Source organism: Rattus rattus, chromosome 9, assembly GCF_011064425.1.
Source record: "Rattus rattus isolate New Zealand chromosome 9, Rrattus_CSIRO_v1, whole genome shotgun sequence".
NCBI lineage: Eukaryota > Metazoa > Chordata > Mammalia > Rodentia > Muridae > Rattus > Rattus rattus.
Window position 1 is genome coordinate 821,133 of NC_046162.1, and position 23,850 is coordinate 844,982.

The following is a 23,850-nucleotide window of genomic DNA, read 5'->3' on the forward strand; positions in this document are numbered from 1 at the left end:
GTGTATTTACAGGTTGTTATCAATGCTCCTAAGGGATAGTTGGTACCAGGCTTTGTATGTTTAAGTGGGCAATTATATCTTATCAATTGGATCTAAGATTACTGTGTTGTGTGTTCTTTTATGTGACGGTTTGAGTGTAGGAAAGTGTGCGGCGGCTGGAGACACTGGGCCTCCGAGGAATTGGGATGTGTTTCCACCAAGATATCTAGCAGATATCTTGGGGCACTGCGGTGTGGACCTAGCAGGGTAAAAGACACCATACTTATTTATTTTTTATATTTTTACAACAACATAGGAGTGCGGGATATTCTGACCATACTGGGCCATGGACCAATAGTTACACAGACCAAACTCCAGTCTTGATCTTATGACTCTTCATCTCAATTTTGAACTTGATGAGATCCAGAATCATTTAGGAGATAAGCCTCTTAGGCATGTCTGAGAGAAAGGATTTTTTTTTTCTATTGAAGGTATTTCACCCTAAAGTTCCTGTATTTCCTGAACATCCTTGAAGTGACTTGAATACGCTTGGCCAGAGAATAGCACTCTTAGGAGGTTTGTGGTCCTGTTGAAAGCAGTGTGTCAACTTTGGGGATGAGCTTTGAGACCCTCCTCCTAGCTACCAGGCTTTCTCTAGCTGCCTTCAGATCAAAAAGAACGCTCAGCTCCTCTAGCACCACACCTACCTGCATGCTACCATGCTCTCACCTTGATGACAATGGACTGAACCTCTGAACCTAGAAGCCAGCCCCAATTGAATGCTGTCCTTTATAAGAGTTGCCTTGGTCATGGAATCTCTTTACAACAATGGAAACCCTAACTGAGACAGAGCCCCTTCCACTTTGTCCCAATTAGCCAATTGCATTAGATTGTAAAGTTGAGCTCCAAGCACTGGGATGAGACGCGATCAGGCACAGAAGACAAAGGCTATCTTGGCTGAGTAAGCTCAGTAGCTCTCTTAGAGTTTCATCGCTGTGAAGAGACACCATGACCAAGGAAACGCTTATAAAGGACAACATTTAATTGGGGCTGGCTTACAAGTTCAGAGGTTCAGTCCATTATCATCAGAGTGGGGAGCATGGCAGTGTCCAGGCAGACATGGTGCAGGAAGAGCTGAGAATTCTACATCTTGATCGAAGGGCAGCAGCAGGGGGAGACTGTCATCTGCAGGCAGTGAGGAGGAGGTCTCTCTTCTACCCTGAGAGGATCTTAAGGATAGGACATCAAAGCCCATGCCCACAGTCATACACTTCCTCCAACAAGGTCACACCTACACCAACAAGTCCACACCTCCTAATAGTGACACTTCCCGTGGGCACAAGCCACTACAATGGCCCTATTTGGTCTCTAAGTGCACCCTTTTTACGAAAAGAAATTGCTTTGCCAAGTCAATTTCTCTTTGTTAGTGTATTCCTTTGAACAATTGTGGGGTTCATCCAGGTTTTCAAATCCATCTAATGGAGTCTTTAGAGTTCCAACCTCAGGTGAATGACACTTTTTCATATCAGTAATTCCAGGACAGAAAGTTTCTCAGGAAAAAAGATGCCTCAGCGACCAGAAAACTCTTGTACAAAAAGACCAAGGTAGGGAAGGCGAAGAGAGGCAAAGCGCTCCTTGGCAGCCCGATCATCCTAGAGACACGTCACTTACATGAGGTGCGTGTGGAGACCTGATCCGTAACTCCACTAGTGTCTGTGGTGACTTCTGAATGCTAAGATGTCAGGACACAGCACTGCCCCTTGAGGGGGTTAGTCGGAGATGTATGGAGCATTCAAAATAGAGTGCAAGAAACCTCCATTGCTGGATGCTTAGATTGTGATCGGTTATCAGAGTGCGAGAAACCTCTATTGTGTAGGGATGCCAGTCCGATAGGTTTACTCTCACAGAGCCAGAATGAGAAACAAATGGGTTAAGAAATAAATTCTTCCAGATGGGAATAACCAACTCCTCTGCCTCACCCAGAGACTCCCCTACTCTACGCGCTATTCACAAATCTATCTGATCTCAGCCCAGATCATGGCTAGTTTTTCTCTCAGATTCGGTGAGAGAAAAATGATACTAAAATCACTTTCTCCTTCCCAGCTCTTCTATGTACTTCCAGTGCAACAGCGCCACCTATGGGCACACCTAGACTTCCCCTCTGCTTTTCCAGTGCCACAGTTGCCACCTATGGGCACACCTAGACTTCCCATCTGCTTTTCCAGTGCAACAGCGCCACCTATGGGCACACCTAGACTTCCTCTTTGCTAACCTAACTCTACACTTTTCTATTTAAGAAAAGGAGTAACTTTCCACCATTAATATATGAGACTTACGTATCCCCAAGAGACTTACGTCCTAATGGGGCTAATTTTATCATAGAGCTGAGCTCACAATAAGCATAAAGAACTGTACTGTATTCTCACTAATTTGGATGGTGACTTATCAATATGGTTGGTGGCATCATCCTGATAGCCATAGCCATGTGACTCCACTGCCATGTGGGACTGTGCACCATATGGCAAGAGTCAAAATGATGGCGCCCATAAAAGTTCCTGGGCTCCCAGTGGATTCCCACACTGCTAGAATTTACTGCATCACAGGCATACAGGCACAGGTCCCAACTCTCTTCTAACTTTGTTTTCCTTTCTGGTTTTTACTTTGCTTTTACCTAGAGGCATCATGGAAATGGGAAATCCAGAGGAGACTCCAACATGGTTGTCCTACCGAGTGACAAGGTCAATGCAATTTTGCTTTAGACTAAGAGATAAGACCAGACCTCCACAGCGGGTTTTTGTTTGTTTTGCTTGATTTTGCTTGATTTTGACAAAAAAAAAATAAGACTTATTTATTGTGAGTACACCGTCACTGTCTTCAGACCCACCGGAAGAGAACATCAGACCCCATTACAAATGGTTGTGAGCCACCATGTGGTTGCTTGGAATTGAACTCAGGACCTCTGGGAGAGCAGTCAGTGCTCTTAACCGCTGAGCCATCTCTCCAGCCTGACAAATTGTTTTCTATGATATATTCCCTGATTTCTAGGCAAGACTTTAGAGCTTCCACAGCCGTGGGTCTCCAATACAAGCCTGCTAACAAAGGGAGCTGACATTCTGAAATATAGACTTGGAGAGCTCGAGTGAATTTTCAGGAATTGTTTGGGAAAGTTCAGTCCCAAATGGAACCCAAAGGACAGATCACCAGGCGCTAGGCAAGCTACCACAAGTGGGCAGCTACAACAGCTGGGGCGGGGCGCCCTGGAGATGTGGGCTGTGCTGGGCCTTCGTGCGCCTTCTTTCTGCCCTGTGTCTCAGCCCCTTGAGTTGGAGTGTTCTTTCCCTTCCCCAGACTCCTGTGCTTTATGTCTGTGTCTGCTTCTGTTTCTGTCCCACTGAGCCTCACGTACCCTGAATTTTGATTTTACTTTCAGTTACAGCTCCATGGACAGGCTAAGAGGAAGTGCAGGTTGATGCCACCGCTTTCAAGTTCAGAGTCTTAACAGGGCTTCCTTGACTGAGTTCCTGCTGGATGCTGTGGACACTCTGACGTGTTTTACTGTGCATGGCTGTATTTCTCTATGTGCTACTTGCACTCACTTAAAACCAGAAGCTTGGCTATGGGAGGAGGTCATAGCTGGGTTTACTGATTATTGGTGGAGATTAAAATGGCTGGATTTTTTTTCCAGAATGAAAAAAAGCTGAAAATCATATGCAAGCTACAAAGCTTTGAACAAATCACATAAATGTACAGAAAAGATGCACATTTTATATGTGTGATATTAAAATTTCTTTTTATATTAATTTTAAATTTATTTTATTTCACATGCATTGATGTTTTGCCTGCGTGTACGTCTATATGAGGGGGTGTCAGATCACCTACAGCTGGAGTTACAGGCAGTTATGATTTGCCATGTGTGTTCTGGGAATTGAACCTAAGTCCCCTGGAAAAGCAGCCAGTGCTCTTAACTTCTGAGCCATCTCTCTAACCCTAATATTAATATTGCTGAGGCTAAAGTTTAATGCATTAATGTCAAACCTTTGTTTAAATGTCATTAGTGGAATTTTAAAAGTAGCAGTTTTTGTTTAACCTGGCTAGCTCCCTAATAGTTGAGACAGAGACTATAAGATTTGTTCAACAGCTTTAATGCACAATAACTGAGCAGTTGTTAATCTATTCTAATCCTCTAAAATAATCTGGTGACCTCCCAGACAAAGTGTCGAAGATACTTGCGTTTTAGTAGTGAACTGGCCCTCTCTGCTCCAGATGAGTTCCCATGTTCCCAAGGTGGCTCCTGGGATTCTCTCTCTCTCTCTCTCTCTCTCTCTCTCTCTCTCTCTCTCTCTCTCTCTCTCTCTCTCCTTTCCATTGCTGGGATGGGAAGTAGACTCATGTATTTAAATGCTTGGCCCACAAGAAGTAGTACTGTTAGGAGTTGTGTCTTTATTGGAGTAGGTGTGGCCTTGTTGGAGGAAGTGTGTCACTGTAGGGGTGGACTTTGAGGTCTCTCAGTGCTCAAGCTCTGCCTTGTGTGGAATCAGAGTCCCTTCCTGTCTCCTCCTGGCTGCCTTTGGATCAGATGTAGAATTCTAGGCTCCTCTAGAACCATGTCTGCCTTCATGCTGCCTTGCTTCCCATCATAACGATGGTGGACTGAACCTCTGAAACTGTAAGCCAGCCCAATTAAACGTTTGCCTTTCTAAGAGTTGCCTTAGTCATGGTGTCTTTTCAGAGCAATGAAACCCTAACTAAGACAGAAATTTAGCCCTATTCTCTTCTCTGCTCAATCATTGGCTGATCAGCTCTTTATTGACCAATCAGGGAATAATTGAGGAGCAACGTTTACACAACATTGAGACAGGAGATTCTTATAATAAGCATTACAATGATATGTCCAGATTGCGACCAGATATGAGGGCACAGAAATCAGCATTTGAATAATACAAAGGATAATCTTTACACAGTGCACAATAACATTATGCTGACAAAATGTATGTCTAATAATTTATTTAAAATTTATTTTATAGTGTTTGTGGTTTTTCTCTGCTTTATCTAAATATTACACAAGTAATAAAAGTAAAAGACAGGTATAACTGACCCACTAAATGTCCAGTGACCATACATAGAGGCCTATACTGGTGTAGCCACAGGGAGTTAAAAATGAGGAACATTTCCCCCTTGTTCTCAAAGCCTTAAAGGCAAAAGAAAAATGAGGAGGAGCCTAATAGATGGCAGCTCAAATCTCTAAAAGAATTTCTAATAGACTTTGATTCAGACATTTAAAAACTGTTCCCTGTTCTGTTCACCTGGTTTCCTGGTTTCTCCTGTAGGCCTTGTGATGTTAATAGGTCTCCCCTCTACTTGCCCCTCACATTTCTATCCAGGCACAGGCTAAGGACTTCTTTCCTCCAGATGCACAAATAAAATTACTTGTGTGCTTCTGTGTTGGCCTGTTGGAGGGGAACCCTGAATGCCAGACCCAATGACCTCATCTAGCTGGAAGAAGCTAAAGTGTCCCAGTTCCACGATGGCAGTTAGGGGTACCTTTTAGGAAGGTGGAAAAAACTGGAGGTTCAAAAAATTGGGTAGTCAGTCTAGGGTAAAACAATTCCAAAGAAGCAACCAGTTTCTCCTTGGCTAAAAGCCAATTGGGAAGCCTTTGCATTGGCCAAAAGTATTGGGGGAGAGGTGCTCTCTGAGATTGTTCCTAAACACTTTTTAGAGTTACTTTTTCAGAGGGTTTGTATTATTTAGGGATTTCATTGTTATGAACAGACACCATGACCAAGGCAACTCTTATAAAGGACAACATTTAACTGGGGCTGGCTTACAGATTCAGAGGTTCAGTCCATTATTATCAAGGCAGAAAGCATGGCAGCATCCAGGCAGGCATGGTGCAGGAGAGCTGAGAGTTCTACATCTTCATCCAAAGGAAGCCGGGAGCAGACTGTCTTCCACACTGGCTGGAGCTTCAAAGCTCACTGTGACAGTGACACACTTCTTCCAATAAGGCCACTCCTACTCCAACTAGTAGTAGTGCCACCCTCTGGGCCAAGCATATTCAAACCACCACATGGGGGAGAATAATAAAATAGCACCAAGGACCTATTACAGAAAAAAGTGTTCTAGTCAATCTCAGGCCAGCTCCCATTACTATTCAGCCAGGTCAGTTGCTTGGTTGAGGGGCCAACCCTAGGATGAGCTCACTTTAAACCATGCTTTTGTTGTCACTTGTCTTAACCATCGTTTATTGTCACTAGAGACTTCAAATGCTCAACCTCTGGTGTCTAATATTGAAAAGAAAAGTGTAATAGAGAGACTTGTGAGAAGCACGCTTTTCCTCCCGAAGGTATCTAACCTAACAAGGGCCCCTTTACCCTGAGCCTTTCCTACCTACCCTTCTCTGTATTCCCTTGTGTAATTGTAGCCAATTGCATCAGATTCTGAAGCCAAGCTCCCACCAGCGGCTGAGCTGCCATCATCATCACTTAGATTGAGAGAGAGACACGCCATCTCAGCTGAGCATGCTGGTTAGCCCAGCTGGGGTTCCGGCCACGCCTCTGCAGAACGGCTTCCATCTTGTTTCTGTGCCTTGGGCAACACAACAATTATTCCTTCCCTGGACACAACCGTGGTGGGTTAGGATCTTGATTAGGGTAATGAGGGAGGAAAACTCACCTACTGTGATACCACTTCCAGGGCTAGGATACTGGACCGTCAGAAAGGGAAAAGAAGCAGGCCTGGCAGCACACCCTTAGTCCTAGCCTTCAGGAGGCATACGTAAGTGGATCTCTGCAAGTTCAAGGCCAGCCTGCTCTACATAGCAAGTACCTATGAGCAGGGCTATACAGAGAAACCATGTGTGGTGCCTAGACCTGACTGTATCCGGAATGAACTGCAATCCAAAAATGGAGGGCCCACCTGTGACCCAGACCTTGAGGCTGGAAGACACAAGCTTTTGCTCCAGATCTTGAGGTGGAATGACACACACTCTTAACCCAGATCAGCACACACCATTAACCCAGATCTTGAGGCACGCCCTTAATCTGGGCCATACCTTCTGCTGGAGGTCAACATAAGGACGATGGAAGAAGGAAGGGTTAGTTTATTCATTCTTTGCCTCCTTGCACTTAACTTGCCAGCATGTCTATTGGAGTCTACTTCTTTGGGATTCCAGCTTACACAGAAGGCCAGCTAAAACATCCAGCCTTGTAGGAACGAGCAATTACTAGATCCTTAGACTTTTCCTTTACAGCCAGCCATTATTGGGTTAGTTGGACCGCAGCCTGTAAGTCATTCCTATAAATTCCCTTATGTACATAGATCTTAAATGCCCCTCTAAGTCCACAAATTAAAGGCTTAGACCCCAGCAAGGCTCCACTGGAAGACAGTGGAACCTTTGATAAATGGATCTGGTACCAGAGTTAGGTCATTGAAAGCATCCTCCTGAAAGGCTAGTGAGACCCCAGCTCCTTTTTCCCTACCCATGTTTGCTTCTCAATGATATAGTGTTTTCCATCACCAATCAGCCCCACACTGGAACCTCCAAAGCTATGCCCTAAAGAAGCTTTCTCAGTTAATTATGTCAAATCTTTTTTGTGACAATGGGTAGTGGATGAGTGCACATATCAGAACCCAGGAGTGATGTCATCACCCTCACCAAATGGTAGCAAAGATAAGCTCCCACGAAAATCAGGGATAGAGTCCCCATGGGCAAATCAGATCCCATGATCCCCTGGCTCCTTCATCACAGTTGAACAAAAGGGTTGGAGAAGGACCTTGAGGTGTGGAATTAAATGAGTAGAGTTTTGGAAGAGTTTATATGAAAGTAGAAATTATAAACAGCCATGTCTCAACATCAGCACCTTGAGCAACTAGGAATTAATTTCTAAATACGAGTCTTTGAAGGCCACATCACTCAGCCATACAGGCACAAGAGAGCCTGGGAAAGAACATGGTTAGCTTGTAAAGCCCCTAGGAGATGAGCCAAGATGGCAGAAGTGTTAGGTTAGATGGAGAGATCGCCTTAGTTAGGGTTCCTATTGCTGTGATCAAACATTATGACCAAAGCAACTTACAAGATTACAAGTCTCGGGTCACATTCCATCACTCAGAGGAGTCAGGGAAGGAACTCAAGCCAGGACCTGAAGCAGAGGCCATGGAGGAGTGATTTGTATTGACTGCTCCTCAGACAAGTTTGCTTTCTTAGAGCAGGACCACCTATTTAGGAGTGGCACCGCCTACACTGAGCTGGACTCTCCCACATCAATCATCAAGCAAGAAAATGCCCACACACACTTTCACACAGGCCAATCTGGTAGGGACATTTTCTCAGCTGACATTCCCTCTTCCAAAATGACTCCAGCTTGTGTCAAGGGAACAAAGCTAGCCAACACACTGACTGAGCTACGGAGTTCATCCTGCAAACCTATAAATCACTGGCACAAGAGGAAATGGCTAAAGACCTTCAAACTGAAGGCCAGGGAACATTTGGAAGAAGCCAAGAGTTAAAAATTGATGGAGTTGAGATTTGCACTAGGGATATAGAGCTGACAAAACTTTCTTTTTAAGACACAGTCTCGGGCTGGAGAGATGGCTGAGTGGTTAAGAGCACTGACTGCTCTTCCAGAGGTTCTGAGTTCAAATCCCAACAACCACATGGTGGCTCACAGCCATCTATAATGAGATCTGATGCCCTCTTCTGGTGTGTCTGAAGACAGCAACAGTGTACTTATATATAAGAAATAAATCTTTAAAAAAAAAAAAAAAAAGACACAGTCTCACTTCAGAGCCTTGGCTGGCTTGGAATACACTGTGTAGGTAAAGCTAGCTTTGAACTGATGGAGATCAGCCTGCATCTACCTCTCAAATGCTGGGATTGCATCACACCCAGCTAATGAAACAGATATTTAAAACATCAGAGAAAAGCCAAGTACGGTAGCTCACATCTGTAATCAGAATCAGAGGCTAAGGCAGGAGGAGAAGTCAAAGAGTGAGGCAAACTGGGAGTGGGGTGTAAGGATTGTTATGCAGTTGACAAAGTAAGAGTCAGAGGTCCCTCCCACACCCAGAGATAACTTAACTCCCAGGTTCTTCGACACAACCATGCTCACAGGTGAGACATCCTGTCACTCCAATACCTGGCCCACGAGGCCCAGCTGAAGTGGACCCTATCCACCCTGCCCTGCCAGAGACACAGGCTCACAGGCTCACAAGAGGGACAAGATCCAGTCAGAGACAGTAAGACCAGCTAACACCAGAGATAACTAGATGATGAGAGGCAAGCGCAAGAACCTAAGCAACAGAAACCAAGACTACTTGGCATCATCAGAACCCAGTTCTCCTAAAACAGCAAGCTTTGGATACCCCCCAACACACTGGAAAAGCAAGATTTGGATTTAAAATCACATCTCATAATGATGACAGAGGACTTTAAGAGAAACGTAAATAACTCCCTTAAAGAAATACAGGAGAACACTGGTAAATAGGTACAAGCTTTTAAGAGGAAACACATAAATCCCTTAAGGAAATACAGAAAAACACAATAAAACAGGTGAAGGGATTGAACAAAACCATTCAGGATCTAAAAATGAAAATAGAAACAATAAAGAAATCACAAAGGAAGGCTACCCTGGAGATGCAAAACCTAGGAAGGAGATCAGGAATTACAGATGCAAGCATCACTAACAGAATACAAGAAATAGGAGAGAATCTCAGGTATAGAAGACACCATAGAAGATATTGACACAATGGTCAAAGAAAATGCAAAATGCAAAAACCTCCTAACCCAAAACATCCAAAAAATCTAGGACACAACGAGAAGACCAAACCTAAGGATAATAAGTATAGAAGAAAGAGAAATTCCCAACTCAAAAGGCCAGTAAATAGCTTCAACAAAATTATAGAAGAAAAATTCCCTAACCTAAAGAAAGAGATGCCCATAAACATACAAGAAACCTACAGAACCCAAAATAGATTGGACCAGAAAAGAAATTTCTCCTGTCACATAATAATTAAAACGCCAAATACACAAAACAAAGATAGAGAAGGGAAGATAGGGGAAAATGTCAAGTAACATATAAAGGCAGACCTATCAGAATCACCAAACTTCTCAACAGAGACTATGAAAGCTGGACAATTCTTGGCTAATGTCATACAGATCCTAAGAGAATGCAAATGCCAGCCCAGGCTACTATACCCAGCAAAACTCCCAATTACCACAGAGGGAGAAACCAAGGTATTCCAAGACAAAACCAAATCTAAACAATATCTTTCCACTAATCCAGCCCTACAGAGGATAATAAATGGAAAACTCTAACACAAGGGAGGAAACTACACCCAAAAAGCAAGAAATTAATCATCTCACAATAAACCCAAAAGAAGAGAACCACAAAAACATAATATCATCACTAAGAACAAAAATAACAGGAACCAACAATCATTGGTCTTTAATATCTCTCAACACCAATTCCCCCATAAAAAGACATAAGCTAACACACTGGGCACATAAAAAGGACCTATCATGTTGTTACATACAGGAAATACACATCAGAGTCAAAGACAGACACTACATCAGACTAGAAGAATGGAAATTTTTTTTCCACACAAATGGCCCCAAGAAACAAGCTGGAGTAGCCATTCTAATATCGAACAAAATTGACTTTCAAACAAAAGTTGTCAAAAAAGACGAGGAAGGACACTTCATACTCAACAAAGGAAAAAGCTACCAAGACGAATTCTCAATTCTGAACATCTGTGCTCCAAATGCAAGGGCACCTACATTCATAAAAGAAACTTTACTAAAGCTCAGAGCACACATTGCACCTCACACAATAATAGTGGGAAATTTCAACATCCCACTCTCACCAATGGACAGATCATGGAAACAGAAACTAAACAGAGACACAATGAAACTAACAGAAGCTATGAACCAAATGGATTTAACAGATATCTACAGAATATTTCACCCTAAAACAAAGAATATACCTTCTTCTTACCACCTCATGGTAACTTCTCCAAAACTTACCATATAATCAGCCACAAAACAGGCCTCAACAAATGGAGGAAAATTGAAATAATATGAAGCATCCTATCAGATCACAACACACTTAAGGCTGGTTTTCAACAACAAAAACAACAGAAAGCCCACATACACGTGGAAGCTGAACAACGCTCTACTCAATGATAACTTGGTCAGGGAAGAAAAAAAAAATTACAGACTTTTTAGAATTTAAAGAAAATGAAAGTACAACATATCTAAACATACAGGGCACAATGAAAACAGTGTTAAGAGGAAAACTCATAGCTCTGAGTGCCTCCAAAAAGAAACTGGAGAGAGCATACACTAGCAACTTAATAGCACATGTGAAATCTCTAGAACAAAAAGAAGCAAATGCACCCAAGAAGAGTAGAAGGCAGGAAATAATCTAACTCACGGCTGAAATCAACCAAGTAGAAACAAAGAGAACTATACAAAGAATCAACAAAACCAGGAGCTGGGGGTTTTTTTAGAAAATCAACAAGTTAATTAAACCCTTAGCCAAACTAACTAAAGGACACAGACACAGAATCCAAATTAACAAAATCAGAAATGAAAATGGAAACATAACAACAGAAACTGAGGAAATTCAAAAATCATCATATCCTACTACAAAACCTTATACTCAACAAAATGAGAATATCTAGATTTAATAGCTAGACCAGGTGCCAAAGTTAAATCAGGACCAGATAAACCATCTAAACAGCCCCATAACAATAGAAGCAGTCATTAAAAGTCTCCCAACCAAAAAAAAAAAAAAAAACCAGGACCAGATAGATGGGTTGACTGCAGAATTCTATCAGACCTTCAAAGAAGACCTAATACCAATACTCTTCATACTATGCCACAAAAGAGAAACAGAAGGAACACTAATTCCTTCTATGAAGTCATGGTTACACTGATACCTAAACTACACAAAGACCCAACAAAAACAGAGAACTTCAGACCAAGTTCCCTATGAATGCTGATACAAAAATACTCAATAAAATTCTTACAAACTGAATCCAAGAACACATCAAAATGATCATCCATCATGATCAAGTAGGCTTGATCCCAAGGATGCAGGGATGGTTCAGTATAAGGAAATCCATCAACATAATCCACTATATAAACAAACTCAAAGGAAAAAAACCACATGATTATCTCATTAGATGCTAAAAACGCATTTGAAAAAACTCAGCACTCCTTCATGTTAAAAGTCTTGGAAAGATCAGGAATTCAAGGCCTATACCTAAACATCATAAAAGCAATATACAACAAATCAGTAGCCAACATCAAACCAAATGGAGAAAAACGTGAAGCAATCCCACTAAAATCAGGGATTAAATAAGGCCCACTCTCTCCCTATATATTCTATATGGTACTGGAAGTCCTAGCCAGAGCAATTAAACAATGAAAGGAGGTCAAGGGGATACAAATTGGAAAGGAAGAAGTCAAAATACCACTATTTGTAGATGATATGAGAGTATACTTAAGTGACCCCAAATATTCCACCAGAGAACTCCTAAACTTGATAAACAACTTTATCAAAGTGGCTGGGTATAAAACTAACTCAAACAAATCAGTAGCCGTCCTCTACTCAAAGGATAAACAGGCTGAGAAAGAAATTAGGGAAATGCCACCCTTCATAATAATCACAAAATAACGTAAAATACCTCGGTGTGACTCTAACCAAGCAAGTGAAAGATCTGTATGATAAGAACTTCAAGCCTCTGAAGAAAGAAATTGAAGAAGATCTCAGAAGATGGAAAGATCTCCCATGCTCATGGATAGGCAGGATTAATATAGTAAAAAAAAAAAAAAAAAAATGGCCATTTTTCTCAAAGAAATCTACAGATTCAATGCAATCCCAATCAAAATTCCTACTCAGTTCCTCATAGAATTAGAAAGAGCAATGTGCAAATTCATTTGGAATAATCAAAAACCCAGGATAGTGAAAACTACTCTCAACAATAAAAGAACTTCTGGGGAAATCACTATCCCTGACCTCAAGCTGTATTACAGAGCAATAGTGATTTAAGAAAATCTATATGGTATTGGTACAGAGACAGGCAGCTAGATCAATGGAACAGAAATGAAGACCCAGAAGTGAACCCACACACCTATGGCCACTTAATCTTTGACAAAGAAGGTAAAACCATCCAGTGAAAAAAAGACAGCATTTTCAACAAATTGTGCTGGCTCAACTGGTGATCTGCATGTAAAAGAAAGAGTATCAATCTATTCTTTTTTTTTTTTTTTTTTTCTTTTTTTCGGAGCTGGGGACTGAACCCAGGGCCTAGCGCTTGCTAGGCAAGTGCTCTACCACTGAGCTAAATCCCCAACCCAAATCAATCCATTCTTATCTCCTTGTACAAAGCTCAAGTCCAAGTGGATCAAGGACTTCCATATAAAACCAGATACACTGAATCTAATAGAAGGAAAATTGGGAAACAGCCTTGATCACATTGGCACAGGACAAATTTTTTGCACAGCATGGCAATGGCTCAAGCTCTATGATCAATAATTGATAAATGGGGCCTCATGAAACTGAAGAGCTTCTGTAAGGCAAAGGAGTCTGTCAATAGGACAAAATAGCAACCTACAGATTGAGAAAAGATCTTCACCAACCCTACATCCGATAGAGGAATAACATCTAAAATATACAAAGAACTTAAGAAATTAGACTCCAAAAAATACCAAATAACACTATTCAAATTGGGGTGCAGAACTAAACAAAGAATTCTCAACTCAGGAATATCAAATGGCTGAGAAACACCTAAAGAAATGTTCAACATCCTTAGTCATCAGGAAAATGCAAATCAAAATGACCCTGCGATTCCACCTCACACCAATCAGAATGGCTAAGATCAAAAACTCAGGTGACAGCAGATGCTGGTGAGGATGTGGAGGAAGAGGAATCCTCCTCCGTTGCTGGTGGGATTGCAGACTGGTACAACCACTTTGGAAATCTATCTTGAAGTTCCTCCACAAATTGGAAATAGCTCTACCTGAATACCCAGATATACCACTCCTGGACGTACACCCAAAAGTCTCTCCAACACATAACAAGGACACATGCTCCACCGTGTTCATAGTAGCCTAATTTATAATAGCCAGAAGCTGGAAATTACCCAGATGCCCTTCAATAGAAGAATGGTTACAGAAAATGTGGTACATTTACACAGTGTAATACTACTCAGCTATTAAAAATGACAACTTCACCAAATTTGTAGGCAAATGGATGGAATTAGAAAATATCATCCTGAGTGAGGTAATCCAGAGCCAAAAAGATGTACATGGTATGTACTCACTGATAAGTGGATATTAGACCAAAAGCTCCGAATACCCATGATACAGCTCAAAGCCCATTTGAAGCTTAACAAGAAAAAAAGGGGGGGGGACCACTTAAAAAGGGAACAAAATAATCATGGGAGGCAGAGGGAGAGAAGGAGGGATCCGGGTGGGACAAGGGAGTGGGATGGAGAAAGGGGGGACAGGACCAGGTATGGGAAGAGACAGGAGAGAAGTCCAGAGAGGGCCGGGAGAATGACTAGAAATATGTAGCTGTGGGGGGTGAGGAACTTGGGAACCACTAGAAAGTCCCAGAGGCCGGGGTTGGGAGAGGCTCCCAGGACCCATTGGGGATGACGTTAGCTGACATACCCAACAGAGGGGAGATAGAACCTGAAGAGACCATCTGCAGTCAATAGACATGGCACCCAGTTGAGGGATGGGGTCACCCACCCATCTAAAAAATTTTAACCGAGAATTGTCCCTGTCTGAAGGAAATGCAGGGACTATAGAAATAAGCTACAGTTGAGCCATGTGTACAATTGAGCTATAAGCTACTCTGGCTAGAACAGACTAGAATACGAAAATAGAACAGAGGCTGTTGGCTCAGCTTAGACTCCATTGCTGCCTTTTACTTCCACTCCCTTCCCCCTCCAGGTTGATGAGTGTGTGGTTTAAAGCCAGAACAAAGACACCTACAACAGTTCTTTTATGGGTAATTCTCCCCCAACCCATATCAATAACCAGTCTGCACTCTTCAGTCCAAGGGATGGATTGAGGAGAAGACGGAGGGAAATAGAAAAAGACGAAAGAACAAAGGGGAGAAGAGAAAGTCACTCACCACACATGCCTAATCTAAGATGCAGTCAGGGATTACAGCATAGTCTGAGTGACCAGCCCCTTTCCCAGAATATAGTGAAGTAAAATTAGCTTTAAAAAAGTATTAGATATTAATTAATTGATTTCCTTAGTGCTTTACAGTGCTTTGCAATGTGCAAAGCATGGCTTCACTTGCTACCTGAAACAGAATGACCTAGAGAACTGGCTGAATCAGTGGGTCGTCCTTCACAACGTGCTGACTGCCACCAACACTTATGTAAAATCTCACTCACTTGCTTGCCCACACAGCCTTGTGATTTTAAAGTATAACATAAAATTACAAAGCTTTGCAGGAGCTGCCCTGGCTTCGTTCCACCGATGACATCTCTCTTCCACTCTCAATGGGTCAATGCGCTTACTTCAGGAAGGTTCCCCCAACAATCGCTGTCCTCGGGCTCAAAGAATCTGGCCTTTGTGTCATCAGAGTGCTCACTAAATCATAGACCAATTTGCTGGACCCCAAATCATAGACCAACACCTGAGTGTTCCCACCTTGAATGGATGATAAAAAGTCACAGAACTGACCAGTCTTAAACAGAAATTCCAACGGAAGATCACCCATTACCGGGTTAAGTCATTTTCCTTCTCCCTGGACCCTCCCAGTTCCTCCAGCCCTTGCGGGTTCACTGTCAGAGGAGCAATCTCTCTTCCTTGGACCTGCCTGTTCGTCCACCCTCTAGTCTGTTTTCTAGTCGAGGGAAATAAAAGCCTCTCACACTGATAAGAGCTGGGGCATCAGGGAGGGGCTTGTTTTATAAAAAATCTCTCCCATGTCTTATCAGTCAAGCAGACCAGAATCAGTTAAATTTCCATTGTGAGGTTGAACAACATTAATTAAACAAACTGAAGTTTCATGCAATGTCACTCCTGTAAGGGCAGTACTCAGAAGGCTGGGATAAGGAGAGTTCAAAGCCAGCCTGGGCTACTAGGGGAACGGGAGTGGGGTGGGGCATGCGGGGCCGGAAACAAATGAAACAAATGTTACTTAATTCTTCCCCTATTACTGAACTTTTGCTTTTAGCTAACAGCTACAATAGAGCTTCTTTGTTACCAGATTTCTGTACACCTGAAAGTCTTCATACTCTCCCAAAATACGGGGTTACTTCTGGCATACTTTCAGTGCCGTGCAAACAAAGGCTTTAACAGAACAGAACTCGAAAGTTGAGTGCATTGCCTAGATTGCTCTCAGAAGTTCACACATTGTCTACCCACCGGAAGGTCCCACTTACCACATTTCTTAAGCAAATAGACTGAGCATTTGATGCGGTCGTTATTATATAGCTGATTTTGCCACTCAAAATGTTACCTGCCAACCAGGTAGCAATCTCAACCTACCCCAGGTGGGACTCGAACCCACAATCCCTGGCTTAGGAGGCCAGTGCCTTATCCATTAGGCCACTGGGGCAGTTAGTCCCTACTGTCTTGAAAAATGTTAAGTGGAATACGTCCTCACCAGGCGTTAAGGCGTTATTCAGTGATTAGTGTGGGGACTTAATTACTCGGGATCTTTTATCTGAGTTGCCACAGTCTTCCAGACCCTGCGCCCTCACAGACCTTGAGCTCCTCTGGCTGTGCTCCTGAAACTTCAGCCCACCACTCTGCAGCACCTACGCCTGCACTTCCTTCCCAGGGCTTCCTGGCTCTGGACACACCGCATTCACCTAAGGATAAAGACTCGGGTAGCACTAGAAAATTGGGGATCCCTGACTGCCTCCGACGGTAAAACCCTGGGCCCTCGAAAAGTCCTCAGGGGGTCCTCGCGGGTGTTCCTCTCCAACCCATCCGTGAACCGTGCTGCGGAGAGAGACGCAGGGGCGCCCCGGGACTGAACGCCACCTTCGAAGCTTGGCCACCGTTCAGGACCCTGAAGGTTCAGGCCAGAGCCTCTCAGTAGACACCAGCGCGCCAGGGGCATCGGGGCTCCAGACAGCCCTCCCACGCCCGAGAGCTGCCGGAAGCGACTCCTTAGTGGTAGCTGGCAATTTACCCAGTGCTGAAAGTTCGGCAGAATCTGGAGCTGTTCAGACATGTCCCCACCCCGCCTTCCAGCTCACAGAACTTTAGAGGGACTCCCTCCTCCTCCTCGCGTCCGTTGTCGCTCTCCGCACAGGAATCCACCTTGCAGTTTCGAAACCTGGAGCTGGGAGCCCCGGCTCAGTCAAGACTCTGCAGGGGCGGGAGGGCTGCCTGCGGTTCTTGGAGTATGTTTCCCACCCAAAGCGCGAGGTCTAGTTTTAAAATTCTTTGCATTTTTACGGAGAGCAAGGGGAGCGGGGGAGGAAGCTCTCACGCAGACGTGCAAAGCTGAGTGAGATCCTAGTTGGTTCCGGGAGCGGCTTCCCTTTCTCAGGTCTGCGACCCAGGGACCTGAAAAATGCTAGCCCAGCGAATCCCAGGAGGGCACAAGATTTGCGTTAAGGACTACTGGCAAACTTCAAACTGTGTGTTTATTAGCAAGCCAGATGATGTCTTGTAGGTTGTCCCACAACCCTGTTTGCCCCGAACACACTATAAAGCTGAGGATGACTTTGAACTTCCGATCCTCCTGCCTTCCCGTTCCACTCTCTGGGATAACAGGTGTGGCGTGTACTGCCACGCAGAGCTTCTAACTATCTTTCTTATACGAGTCAAATTTGGGGGGAGAGGAGGCAAAAATGTCGCAAAGACTCTGGGTCTAGTCAGGAAGAACATATCAGCCTGGTAAATCAACCCGTACCTACCTCACTGAAACGCCATTTGGTTGAGCTGTATTTCCGAACGCCTGGGTGGCATTTGCACATTATTCGTACATGGTTGATAAGCTTTTTCATTGTAACTTGGTCGTTTCTGATAAGATGCAAAAAGTCCCCTCCTTCTCTCTTTTTCTTTAGGTGGCGTGCAGGGGATCTAAACAGAAACTGAGGCGTGCTAGAAAGGGCTCTCCCACCTTCTCCTTAAGCCCACTCCTTGAAGGTTGCTGGACAGTGCAGGGATAATGAATCTAGGGGGTATAATTTCATTCTCCGCAAACCCTAGAGAGATATCTGAGGGTCTCAACATCTTAGGACCCCTCCTATGCCAGAGGATTAACTTTCTAGAAGCAGCTCCCAAGGGATAGAGGCAAGTAGGGCATTTTTCCCAGCCACTTGCTCTAGCTCTCCCTGCATTCCCAGGGTCCCGGAGCGATTGGCAATTGCCTTCAAAGTAACTCTGAGGCTCTGTGCGCCTTCCCGTGTCCACATAAATTTGGACCAGAATTCCTTTGCTATTTTGAAAGTTCTCTGATGTGGTGTTTGGAATTGGGGTTGGGGGAAGGGGGACCACAGCTTAGCTCAGGCTGTTCTAAGATTAGTTCTCCTGCCCCATCCGCCCTGGAGCTGGAATCCCAGGCGTATACCATCCTCCTCACAGTCAAGGTTGCTTTTGTTTTGTTTTGTTTGCAATACCACAGCTGGATTGATTTTTTTATTCCAATATTTTCCATGAGTTTTATCCATCAGGTTAGTTTGAATAATCCCAGTCATTCTTGATGGAAATTTTGAGTTATGAACTGATAGCTCAGCTAATTGCTTGCCTAACCCTGGGTTCTAACCTGAACACCAGATTGATAGATATGCCTATATTTCAGCACACGAGAAGTGAAGGTAGGAAAATCAGAAATGCAGTTACCCTTGACTTTGTTCAGGACCAGACTGAGCTACAGGAGTGAGTCCCTGCCTCAAACAGAAAACAAACAAGGTCCAAACAAACACTTTGAGTACTTCTGTTTTCCTTTGTTTAGTCATACCTTCTAAGTAGCTACGGTCAACTTCGAATTCTGCGTGTCTACACTTTCCAGGACCAGGATCACATACAGGCTTTTGAACTGTTAAATTTCCATAGAGTAGTCGCGGTTTTTATGGGCAAAAACAAGAGGGCTCGTCCGGGATTTGAACCCGGGACCTCTCGCACCCTAAGCGAGAATCATACCCCTAGACCAACGAGCCTTGAGCATTGGTTCTATCTGCTCCTTCTAAGGGGGATAAAGTGGAGTCCTTTGGTTGAATTCAGTAGATCCGGAAGGAATTGAATTTCAGATCTACCTGGAAAGGGTAAATTTAAGGGCATTGCAAGACTGCCCCAGTGTCCTACTCCATCCAGAACGTCAAAAGAAATTCTGTGACATTTCCACCCGCTCAAATCTAGTATATCCAGTACTGCTTCAGCCAGAACAAGAAACCCACAAACTGCCCGCTAACTCCGGTTTTGGCCTAAATGTCAGAGTTACTGAATGCAGAGCCCCAACAATAGGGCACTGCGGGGAAGGGAAGTGCCAGCGTTATCTCCCAACCAAAACGACAGCTCGCCCAACGTGGGGCTCGAACCCACGACCCTGAGATTAAGAGTCTCATGCTCTACCGACTGAGCTAGCCGGGCGTCTTGTGACTCGCTTGCTGAGTATCATGATTACCGAGGTTGGTACAATACTGGAAATTGAGATACTGGGGTAATGTCCGAAATTCCATAGTCTCTTACCGCAACTCACCTCTGATGTCCAGATTTCTCTCAGGCCAAGGCACCAGGGTTGCAGCACCGGGAGGACGAAGGACAGGAAGACACAGTCAAGGCCCTCCAAGTCCAGGCTAAGTTCTTCTTGGGACAAACTATCCTAAGAGAGCGACAGACAGATGGACACGGACTGACTGTTCATCTTTTCGCCCATGCCAGATGGGGCTTCCCTCCATATTTGCCAGCCTCCCTCCAGTCCCGTCTTCTAACCGGGAGAAAAAAAATTACGTCTCAGAGACGGAATTAGACTCCACACAAATATCTATGCAGGCACACTCAGGGAATAAAACTGATACAAGTGGTGCTTGAGGACACCAGAACCGAGAACTGAGGACACCAGAACTGAGAACTGGGTCTCGCTGGCTCAGGTGGCCCTGGGGGAAGCAGGCTGAGCTCGGGATCTCAGTGTGAATCACCGGAGTTCACTTTGGCGTCCCAGCTGACGTCCCAGAAATGCTGGGAATATTGTACTGACCCGACACGGCCCAAACGTCCACACCCCAGGTCCCAAACTCCAATGGCCCTGCGACGGGGATACCTAGGCAGAACCCGCAAGAGTCCTTAACTACTAAAGAGGCAGAAGAGGGAGCTAGGAAGATGGATGGAACTGTGTTCTCGCGCGAGCACGACCACCCCACACCTAATGATCAACTCAGGCCCGGCCAGGCAAAAGCTCTACCACCGTTTCGTTGTAATTTTGTAAAGGTGAATTGCCCTCTTCTTTGTGCGTTTCTTTAGAGAGAATTCTGCGAAATACAGGCTAAGTGTTGTGTGCTTCTGTCAGGAACAGAGGGTATAAGAAATTATAAGTCACTCTAACTAAATCTGTTTCCACTCTCCCCGCCCCAGTCACGTTATTGTACGTCACTTTTAGGATATTTGACTTGTGGGAGGTTCTCAAGCCCTCTATCCCAAACAAAACAAAGATCGGGCCTGACAATAACAAGTCTGGAGGATGGAGGGGCAGGAGGACCCAAAACTGCAGGCTCTGAACCACAACTGGGGTTGGGGGAGAAAAAGACAAGTCATCCGCTAGTTACCCCAGACCCTGTGGGCTACCCCAAGGTTTGGTCCAGAAATTTGAGAGCGTCAAGAGTCACCCTACAAAAAGACGGTGGAGACCTCCACAGGCTGAGGATGAGACGAGGGAGTGGCAAGAATTTGGAGGAGTTCCCTTTCTGAAGCCACTTGGAAAGGAGTTGTACCTTTTATTCACATGACATACAACGTGGGTTTTCTTCTGTTTTCCCAGACAGGGTTTCTCTGTGGCTGTCCTGAAACTCACTCTACAGACCAGGCTGGGATCAAACGCTAGATACCCGCCTGCCTCTGCTTCTGTCCAGTGCTGGGATCAACCGCCAGTTAACGACACATCTCCATTCATAAAGATTCATGAAGTCCAAACCAAAATATGTAGTCGCCCAACGTGGGGCTCGAACCCACGACCCTGAGATTAAGAGTCTCATGCTCTACCGACTGAGCTAGCCGGGCAACTGCTTTTCTAGCTCGAAGTTTACTACACGTGACCTGAAGGTACTGAATTGGCTAAATAAAGTTATTTCAGATTAAGAGCAATTTCCGAAATAAGTTTTACCCCCACAGCAGACACACGCTCCAGGAACACTGAGCCACACTCCTTCTCTCAGCCCTGAGCACCAAAAGGAGCAACTAAAGAGTAACGAGAGGACCCTGAGGCTAGGGCTAGTTAGTTCCTGCGGACCCTCTCGGAGAACAAAACGATTGATCATCTTCATGGGAAAGAGAAATAAGGTTGAACTGCCTGTCCGGTTCTCCTTCCCCTATTCCCAGACGCAGGTGGAACCCTCCCTCTAGTCCTTCCCCCTAACCGCGACGAAGACCTTGGCTAACACTTGCTCCTTTCGCATACCATAGAAATGCAATGCAGACAAACACAGCCGCGTCAGGCGCATGAGGAGCGAAGTCCAATCTGGGTTGGCACCTGCACCAGGTCTTTGCGCACCTGGTCAGAAGACGGGCACCCAATAATTGCTGATTAAACTCTATGTTTGTCCCGACAGACGTCTCTGCTTGCCTTTGTTTCCCCCAAAACTAAACCTAATCTAAACGTGAGAGGTCTCGTGTGAGTCTAGTGCTCGGCTGACTTAGTCGTTAGGAGCTGTAGGTCTTAGCCCAGGTCTTAGCCCAGGTGGCGCAGAGGCTGGGAGCTGGCACAGGGTGGCCGTAGTGGGAAACAGGTCAGTCCACGGACTCCAGCTAGGGCTCAAAATGTAGGTCAGTAGGGTTTAATTTGGTATCCTAGCCAAGGTCCCAACAAAACCAGGGGTACTGATCTGAGCCAACAGAGGCACCCCCAGGGTCTTATCCACATCCACTCTCTGGGCTTCTCCCGGGTCCTTTCTGTCAGTCAGAGGCCCAGGAGTCTGGTCTTACCCACGTCTCAGGAAGGAGACCTATCACACGGCAGTGCTGCACACAGAACACCAGAGGCTTCCATTGAAGTCTCCAGAACACACGCTAATGGGAGGGGGGGGTCTTCATTTATATCCCTACTTATTTCCAACCTAAGGACTGGGCTGACTTCCTCATCCACTTAACTGCAAACAACCTTAATTGTGGGAGGAAGAGGCACAAGAGAGCCAGCATAGGGAGGACTCGGTTGTCACCTCCCCCCGACTTCCCTCACCTCCACCCCACAGAGGGGTTCATGTTTGACTTTACTCAGGCTGGACTAATCTCCACTACCGGCCACACCATAGCCTCGTGTAGTTTTAAAACTTCAATCACTGTGTGCTTTTATATGGAGAAGTACTTGGTTCGTTTTATTCCGTTTTTTAAGACTAAAAGTCCGGAGCTAACCTTTTAATAAAGAAGACTTGGGCTCTCTGATGCACATAGGAGCACTTCTCAGTGCCTCTAACTACCGCTGAAAGTTCAGGGCTGTGACGCAGCTGTAATGAGGAACGGTGCCGAGAGCCTTTGAAAACAGCATCTTCTTAGTAGCAAGGGGCCATAACTCAGCCATAGAGCACCTCAGGTTCAAGCCCTAGTAGTTGGTAGGAAAACAGCCTTGATGTCCAAAGCTGAGGTCTCATGGGTGAACGGCTGTGATCTCTGAGTACTGTCTAGAGAAAGCAAAGATATAATACGGTTGGTTAATTTATTTATTTTATTATTTTTATTTGTTGTTTTCGTTCAGTTTGGTTTTTTAGATAAGGCCTCACTATGTAGCTCTGGCTGGCCTAGAACTAAGTAAACCAGGCTGGCCTCGAATTTGTAAAGCTGTTCCATCCTCTGCCTCCTCCCATTATGGTATTAAAGGCCTACACCACTACACGCCACTGATTAATTCACTGGATTTTTAATTCTTTTTTTTTTAATGTTTATTTGCTTTGGGTGGAGGTCAGAGGTCAGAGGTCAGAGGACATTTTGTGTGAGAGTAGGTTCTCTCCTTCTGTCGTGTGAGTCCTGGGGACGCACTCAGGTGATCAGGGTCAGCAGCAGGCATTTCAGCCATGGAGCCAGCCTTCTCTCTGGCCTCTGGATGGCTTGCCTGTTTGTTTGTTTTTAAATAAGGCCAGTTCATTCAGGATTTGAATCCCGGAACTCACTTGATCTAGGTAAGAATCGTATCTCTAGTCCAAAGGACAGTTTCCACTAGTGTGCCCCACTGAGTGGAAATCCATGATTGGACTTCCGCAGTGGAGAGTAGGACTCTGGGGAATTCGAGTAGCAAGTTGCTATACTCAAAGGTGGGGTTTCTAAAACACAGTAAGGCAGGAGAATAGCCACTAGCCAGTGTCTCAGGACTCTTGTCCAAACTAAAACATCACGTGGTCCAACGTGGGGCTAGAACCCACGACCCTAAGATTAACAGTCTGATGATCTCCACCTGGCAGTCTCTCAAAACACAAACAAAACAAAAAAGTCGTGCTCTACTAACCGAGCTAGCTGGGAAAGCCATACAAACACTTCTGGGGCACCGGTATAAACTGGTTTTGCAGATGGAGTTTAAAATTCCCATCTTGGCATTTGCCTACCTGAACCCAAAACCCCTGACCTGAACCAAGGGCAGAGATTGGAGTTACAGGCACAGGTTTTAATAGTCTTTCTGTCTGGACAAAGTATTCAGGAGGCTTCCCTCCAACAAGCGTACCTGGCCAGCTGTAACACAGATT

At 44.7% G+C, this 23,850-nt stretch overlaps 4 non-coding genes across 4 annotated transcripts; all 4 read right to left on the reverse strand.

Moving 5' to 3' along the window:
- Window positions 1-16,498: 16,498 nt before the first annotated feature.
- Trnar-ccu lies at window positions 16,499-16,571 on the reverse strand. Its single transcript has one exon. It is a non-coding gene; the product is annotated as a tRNA-Arg (tRNA).
- Window positions 16,572-19,059: 2,488 nt separating this feature from the next.
- On the reverse strand, window positions 19,060-19,131 carry Trnap-agg. The gene has a single exon. It is a non-coding gene; the product is annotated as a tRNA-Pro (tRNA).
- A 357-nt stretch (window positions 19,132-19,488) lies between these two features.
- Window positions 19,489-19,561, reverse strand: Trnak-cuu. The gene has a single exon. It is a non-coding gene; the product is annotated as a tRNA-Lys (tRNA).
- A 1,550-nt stretch (window positions 19,562-21,111) lies between these two features.
- Trnak-cuu lies at window positions 21,112-21,184 on the reverse strand. The gene has a single exon. It is a non-coding gene; the product is annotated as a tRNA-Lys (tRNA).
- Between the last annotated feature and the right edge of the window lie 2,666 nt (window positions 21,185-23,850).